Source organism: Meleagris gallopavo, chromosome 9 (genome assembly GCF_000146605.3).
Source record: "Meleagris gallopavo isolate NT-WF06-2002-E0010 breed Aviagen turkey brand Nicholas breeding stock chromosome 9, Turkey_5.1, whole genome shotgun sequence".
Taxonomy (NCBI): domain Eukaryota; kingdom Metazoa; phylum Chordata; class Aves; order Galliformes; family Phasianidae; genus Meleagris; species Meleagris gallopavo.
This window is the reverse complement of record NC_015019.2, coordinates 726,823-734,762: the sequence shown is the minus strand read 5'-3', so window position 1 is coordinate 734,762 and position 7,940 is coordinate 726,823.

The window sequence follows — 7,940 nt, the reverse complement described above, 5'->3', positions numbered from 1 at the left end:
CTCGGATAGCGGATCCGCAGCCACCGGAGCCGACGTCTGCCCGACGGTGAAGCGCTGACATTTAGAGGTCACGCTTTTAGCACTGTGCATGTCTTTGCTTCATTTGCATTTGCAGTTAGCCCAGATCTTGGCTTTGCCGCTCGCATGTGCGGTTGTCATGGTTACCTGTACATGGTTCCATGCGGAGTTGGGTTGGACACCTGCGGGCGCGCAGCTCCGCGCCTCTCCAGCACGGGGCAGAGCCGGGGGGCAACGGATGGAGCATCAGGCACAGCCGATGATGCGCTGTGCCATTCCAGCACCGTCCGCCTGCACACAGCCCTTCTTTCTCACGAATCTCGAGTGTGGGGCAGCGCTGCTGGAGGGGAGGCTGAGCGCCCCGCACCTTGCAGCTTGGTCTGCTTCTTTCCAGACCCTCCGTGTGAAATGGGCAGGATGCAGTCCAGGGGAGTTCCCACCGGGGTGAGTCCTTGAGAGAGGGCACAGGAATGGGGGCTGCCCGGTCCCTGTTGGTGTTGTGTCCCAGTGGAACACGGAAGGATGCAGCTGGGAACCAGTGTGAGTGGGCACGTGGAGCACAGCCTGCTGCTTTCCACGGAGCAGCCGTGGAGGAAACAGGAATTCACAACAAGGTATAGGAGGTCTGAGCATGCCATGCCGGGGCTGTGCAGGGTGCAGCAATGGGTGCTTGAGAGCACAGGGCAAGGATAGCCAGGCTCTGCTCTGAGGGCTTCCAGTGCAGTGGTAGTTTGAACCCAAATCGCTCAGCCCCCACAGGGAAGCTGGGATGGAGCAGGAGCCACGGAAGGCAGCAGAGCTCGTGGCTGGAGCTGCCAGGACCCACCTGGAAGCGTTCCCTGGTGAGCAGGGCCATGCTGCTGGTTTAGGCACTGTCTGGGCTCAGCAGAGAGGTGGTGGTGCAGTGCACGGTGCTTCGCCCTGCAGCACGTGGGAGCTCTGCCCTTGCTCTGTGTTGTGTTTGCTGTGTTGGCTGCGCTGCAGGGAGCGGGCATGGGGAGATGTGTGAGAGCAAAGCTTTGTGCCAGGGAGCGGTGTTTGGGCTGGGGCTGCTTGGTGAGGAGCTCTGGGAGTGCTGGTAAGGAAGCCTTGCTCCTGACACTGCAAAATGCGGAGCAGCATAGAAACATCTGCTGCCTCCAAACCGTGTCTCATTGTGGGGACAGCCTGTAAGGTGCCTGGCATGTGGGGCAGCAAAGTGTGGGGCAGCTGGGCAATGGGGAGGTCCCAGGGCTCAAGGGGAGGGGGCTCCTGAGAGTGTCCTTCAGTATCAGGGTCCCTCCTGTGCAGAGCACTGCAGGGGCTTTGCGCAAGGTAACATATTGCAGAAAGCAGAAGCATTCTGGAACCTGCAGTGAGATCTGTGGGTCGGTCACCATTGGGTCAGCCGGGACCCAGTGCTGGAAGCTGCTCTGTGTCTGTCTTCACCCTGCCCTGGGCCCTTAGGCAGTGCCCACGAGCTGCAGCTTTGGGGCTCTTGGGGCTGATAAGAGATCCAACAGAAACAAGGTTTGCTTCAGGTCTCTGTATCCAAAGGCTTGGGGGGCTCATTGGGGTGTTCAGGTGCCAAGATCGTGGTGCAGCTGCAGCAAGAGACATCTGAAGGCTGACAGCATCTGAGCAAGGCAGGGTTCTTCAGGCAGGAAAAGAAACAACAAAAGATGGATATGATACATGTACAGGAATCACAGGAGGCCAGCAGAGCGGGGATGGAGGTTAACTGCTCCCTGATTCTTTCCATGCAAGTACAAGGTCACATCAAATGCTGCTGGCGGGAGGTGCAAACCAGGAGGAGGGGTATTGCCTCTCAGCAGCGTGCTGCCGGGGCACAGGAGTCCTCAGAACAAGGTGTTGTGAACAGTGAAACCTTTTGTTGGCTCCAGCAGAAATGGGACGAGTTCAAGAAGGACAAGAGGTTCCCCGAGGACTGATAAATACACAGAGATGCACTTGGCCAGCTGCTGAGCTGCAAATTGCCCGTGCTTCAGACGAACAGCAAGAAAGCACACAGGGCAAGGTGGGCCCTTGGTTTGATCCGTTATCTCCATGACTGGGAGCCAGCAGGGAGCATGGAGATCAGGGCAGCCCTTATCGCACCCCACTTTGAGTTGTTCCCCTGACACAGGGTGTCCCGCAGAGCACGGGGTGCTCTATCTCATGCAAGCTGCATTCTCACCCCACTGCTGCCCCAGAGCTCATTGTACACAACGGGCACTCAAGATCCCATTTTCACTTCTCCTATCTTCCCTATGCTAGCCCTGCACTGCCTGCTCCGAGAGCAGGATGCTTCCCCTTCTCTGTCCCTGCTGCCCCTGTGGCCCATCATGTGTCCTGCTCCATCCTCAGCTCCCAGGGCATCCACAGGCTGCCTGATTTGCTCCGGTTCAGCTTATTTCTTAACACTAGGCAGCCTTTACAGTAAAACACATTAAAGGATTTCTGCCAGAGGTTTTAGGCTTTCCGCTTTTCATGCTTGAAGATAGAAAACAGGGGAGGAGAAAGCTACAAGGGAAAAATATAACATACATTTTGGATTAAATTTAAACAGCCTTCTTTCCTTGCTGCTGGCTTGCCCAGCCTCGAGTCCTCACGAGCGTAGGGGATTTTCAGAGCCATCTCTCTGCTGGCCAGCCACACATCCCTCGTGTTCTTTGTGGTCTTCTGCTCCATCATTTCAGCTGTGGTGGGCTTTTGCCCCCAGCTTTGCCCCCAGAGTCATCCTCGGAGGAGGAGGACAGATGCGGAGGGGCGGGGCGGATCCTGCAGCACCTGTGCCTGATTCGAGGGCACACAGTGTGAAATTCAATTTGTAGATAAGCTGTAACAGGCCCTGGTGTCTGCGGGAGCCAGGCGGTGTCTGGAGCAGCCCAGGCTGCATGCATGGCGTGTCCTGCCTGCCAGCGCCCGGCCGGGCTGACGTCACCTCGTGCTGCTGCAAGATGTGGCTGCTCGGAGCCGTGCTGTGTTCTCCCAGGGTCTGAAGCCCCGCAGGAGCCCCAGCAGAGTAATGCTGACCCAGACTCATTCCTGGTCCCTGCACAGGGGCAGGACGCAGCTGGCAGAAGGATGCAGATGCTCCGTTACCAGCAGCAGCAGACAAACAGGGTGGCTTGCAAGGGTAGTTACTGAGCGGGGCTGGTGGATGATAATTTCCCACCTCCCCACCTTCATCTTCTCATCTTCCCTTACTGATGTTTCCAGCGAGCCCTGCTTGCTGGAGGATGCAGAAGGAGCAGGCACTGCGCTCTCAGTTTGTGCTGTTTCTCCATTCTTCCCATGCGTTGCCCCGCTGGGTGCAGCTCCCTTCCTCCCGCCCCACTCCAGAGCTGTTTGGGTTTCCCATCCCCGAGGGTCACCGAGCAGTGGCTGTCATCCCAGGAGAGCCACAGTGCTGCCAAGTGGTGGATCACAGCTGGTGCCACCAGGGCTGAATGGGCTGCAGTGTAGTGACATTGGGACGATCCCAGTATTCCCTTGCCACTCGTGGCTTTCTAGCATACCTGACCCCTCCTGCTGTGATTCCAGAGAAGTGGATCTATCTGGGTGCTGTGTGCACTGCTTGCACAGGGATTTGCTGTCCCTGTGGAGCCGCTGTGCTCCATTGCATTGCCTCGCTGCCTTGCAGGCTGACCTGGCATCCCATACTGCAAGGCAGGGTGGTGCAGGAAGTTGATGCCAGATAGCTTGTAAGCTTATCTCTGCACAGGGAAACTGAGTCACTGCAGAGTGATTTGGCTTTCACGGAAAAGCCGGTTCCTGCTTCTCTCCAACTATTTTCCTCATGTTTATTCTTTGGCCTGGTATTGATTGCCTTCAGTCTGGATCACCTCCGTGACCTGGCTCACAATTCCACCCACAAAACTTTGCTGAGCTGACAAATGGCAGTAGGCAGTGATATGAGGCAGAAATAGGTGATTGGGACAGGTGACAGTACAGGAAACAATCCTTTATCAGCTCTGCTAGTGGGACCGGAGGTTCTTACAGCCACATTCCTGATTACAACCAGTGATTAAGTGGTTTTGGCTTGCTGCTTTGAGTCAGTAAAAGTGAAACACTGACGGCTTATTTTGGGTGTAGCTATTCCTGTTCAAAGCACTCTTGGATTTTCTTGTCCACCCTCTCCAGTCGCATTTGCAGGAAGTCTTTGTATTTTAAGCTGCAGTCGGTTCCTCTCTGCCCAGCCCACCTCCTTACATTTATAGAGCCTCCTCCAGACCACGCTATTCCATGGGAAGCATTGGCTGTGCATGCATATTGCTCCCTGGTGCTCTCAGCTTTCCTTGAGGGATGTGGGAGACGTCCTTGTGTTGTGTTGTTAGCACAGGCAGAAGCCAGGGGAGGGCAGAGCTTGGGGCGAGCTGCCCTTGATCCATCTGGTCATGAGCCTTGGTGTCCAGAAAGGAGCTCAATGGACTGGTGTACAAGGAAGCTTTGTAGAAGGACATGCCATCAGCAGCTGGGTTTCATTCTTACTTTTTTATTTGGGGCATTTCAAAAGCTTCATCGCATGAAGCCAGCCTATCTGTGGCACTGATGTCTCCTTTCTTTATTAAATATCAATCCTGCTGTTGATAAGAAAGATGAACATGTTTGGACGCAGAGTTTTGGAAGCTTATTCCTCTGAAAAAGTGTCTTGTGTTTGTGTGATTGCTTCCTAACGAGGCTCAGTCATAATGATTAGTGTTAACCAAAAAAATGGGGTGGTTGGTTGGGAGAGGATGTGGAAACCGCTACTCCAGCAGATGCGAGGGGGATGGCAGCGAGCAGCTGGGATAATGTCAGTGTGAAGCTGGAGAAGGAAGTGTGGGGAGCTCTGCTTGCGCCGACAGCGTGTGCTTTGCTGGGTGAGATTTGCACTCCAGTCGCTATCTGCCGAGTGTTGATCTCAGATCTGCGAGCGAGCTTATATTGCTTTAAAGTAGGTGCCTGGTGCTTGTTTGTGATGTGTTGGAGAGTGAGCATGTTGTCTTGGCGTGAACCCTGCACGGATGCCAAGGGCTCGCTGAAAGCAGATTGTCAGTTTGCTCTCGAGCAGACGTCTGGAAATTCGGGGGTTCTGTGGATGCTTGCACTGTCGGTTAACCTGCTTGCACAGAGTGAGTGTTGGAGTAACTCTGTCATTTCCAAAGCTCTGCTTCGCTTCTCCGGGCGGCGTTGTCCATGCAGGTGGTGGTGCGGCGCTCTCGGCTCCCGGTGCTGAACGGACAGCTCCGGGCCGCCCGGGCAGCGGCTGTTGCTGGGGGGAAAAGCGATTCCCAGGGGGGTGGGCATGGGATGGGACCCCAGGGCAGTGGTGATGGCACCGAGATGGTGGAGCTCGAGGAACGTCTGGACAACGCTTTACAACAGAAGGTTTGGATTTTGGGCGGTCCTGCATGGGGTTGGGCTCAGTGGTCCTTGTGGGTCTCTTCCTGTTCGGGTTCTTCTGTGGTTCGAGGATTCCAGGAGTGGCTGAGGACATGGCTGAGGACACTGGGTGTTGTCAGGCTTGGAGAATGGGAGGGTGAGAGGTGACCTCCTTACTCTCTACAGCTTCCTGAGGAGGGGGTGTGGGGAAGGAGGTGCTCGTCTCTTCTGGTTTCTAGTGACAGAATGGTTCAAATCTGAGCCAGGCAGGTTCAGACCAGTCATTAGGAAAAGGTCCTTCAGTGAGAGGCTATTTGGCAAGAGAGCAGGCAGTAGAGAGGAGGTTGATGCCCCATACTTGTCCATGTGTGAGGCGTTTGAGCAATGCTCTCAGTGATGTGTTTTAACCTTGAATTGGCCCTGAAGTAGTCTGACACTTGGACTCGGTGATTTTTGTAGCTCCTTCCAACTGGCACTACTCTGCTCTCCTCTGTTCTATCTGTCCTGCCAGCCCATTTAGGTCGCCCTACAGCAATGCCCCATCTGGCTATTGCAAAGGGCGCAGGAAGCAGCATGTGCAGCATCCCTATTGCAGAGGCTTCTCCTCAGGGCTCTGTGATCTGCCAGCCTGGGTCAGGCGCTCCTCCTTGGCTGCCAGTTGTTCTGGCTGGGGAGCAAGTGCATGTGTGTCTGTGCCAAGGCCATGGCATTGTGTTTGCTGTTTAGACAGTGGTTCTCATTAGCCTCTGCCCCTGCAGAGAAGCATTTGTGAACTGAATCTGTGCAAGCAGCAAGGTGAGGGAGAGAAAAGCCGCTGCCGTTTCTTTGTGCTGAGATCAGGGATGCCACAACGTGAGATAATCCAGATTATTCCTACCCAGAACGTGGCACTGAACGGCCTACTTCCAGCAGCTGTCTGTGAGCAGCACAGGAGCCTGGCAGCCCACCAAGAGGCTGCTGCTGCCCTCTTCGCAGCCAGAATCCGTCCCATGGAGCCTCTTGCTAACACGGAGCAGATGCTGGCTGTGCACGTGGCCCCAGCTTTCTGCACGCTCCTGGGACGCAGTGAGTCGGAAGGCCAGTCGCAATTGAGCCCAGCCCAAGGTGAACGGACCTGAGCCCAAACTGCCCAGGCTTGCAAGCACAGTTGTCCTCGAGTCCTCTATTGAGGCCACCAGCTGCTTGCATTGGCAGTATGGGTGCTGACTGCCTGCCGTCCCCACTGCAGTGCTCACTGCTTGTCCTTCAGCAGTACTGCCATTCTGCCTAGTGATGCTGAGAAACTTCCTGCATTTTTGGAGCTTCTGGTGCTAAACCGGAGCTGGAAAGGAGCCAGGCTATGCCACCCACTGGGTTTGTGCCTTCTGGAGCAGACAGGAGCAGGGCATCAAACGATGCGCTGGATTCGACACCAAAAATATCTGAAAAGGCTGCAGAGTGGGCGAGGATAGGGCTGCTTTCCTCCTGGTGTCCTTCCCGAGGCAGCAGGCTCTGCTCCTTCATGAAGGACCTGCTGTCACAGCAGGAGACCATTGGCACCGCAGCAGAAGTAGCACTGAAATCCTCAGTTTCTAAAGATTTGGAATAATGTTTTTTCTATTCTGAATGGGAGCTCTCGAGGATTTTGGCACGTGTCTGGGAGTTGTCAGAGTGCTTCTGTCCCGTGTATGTTCCTGCAGTGTTGAGGAACTGAACTGACACTCCTCGTGAGGTCTCTCATCTTCTCCCCAGGGCAATGGATGCGCAGTGAAGTGTCTCGTAGGCTTCTGGTGCTCAGCTTTGTTTAAGCATTCTGATGCTGTGGGTAGAAGTTAGGAAAGGCAAGTCACAGGGAAGCATCTGGTGATTGGAAGCAAATGAGAGTGAGGTTTGTGACTGCTTTTCTTCTGAACCACTGGTGTGACTGTGGTGCTGAGCTATAGGAGGTCATTCAGATGATGCTGGGCGCTGGGGAAGACCTGCAGAGCACAGAGGACAGCTGTGGTGGGCTCTGCTCTGCTGGGAGGCTCCCGAAGTGCTCTGCCCCATCAGAGCCTCCCAAATGCTGCCAGTTCCATGGCCAAGATGGCTGTTGTTTGCCTGGATGGCATCAAACAGAGGGCAGGGACAGAACAGGTCAGTCAGGGTAATGCAAAGTGTGTGGGACCGTGCAGGAGGGACTCAAAGGTATCCAGCTCTTCAAGTTGGAGGTTAGGAAGAATTTCTTCTTTGAAAGAGTGGTGCTGGACTGGCACAGGCTGCCCAGGGAATGGTGGGGTCATTGTCTGTGGAGATGTTCCAGAACCATGGGGATGTGACACAGAGGGACATGGTTATGGGCATGGTGGGGTGGGTTGGGTTGGGGTCTTAGTCATCTCTTCCACCCTGAATGAATCTAGGATTGTAAGGTGTCACTTGGTCCTTCCACCTGCCCTGCAGTGCCCTTTGCTGAAAATTGTGCCTTTGCCTTTTTCTTCTGCACACCTGTCTTTCCTTTCTTAATGTGAAATTGTTTCCTGCCTAGCACCAAGTTCAGCATCAGACTGTTCTGGGTGTTTTTTTTGCAGCAGCCTTTGCATGTTATAAAGCTGCTGACA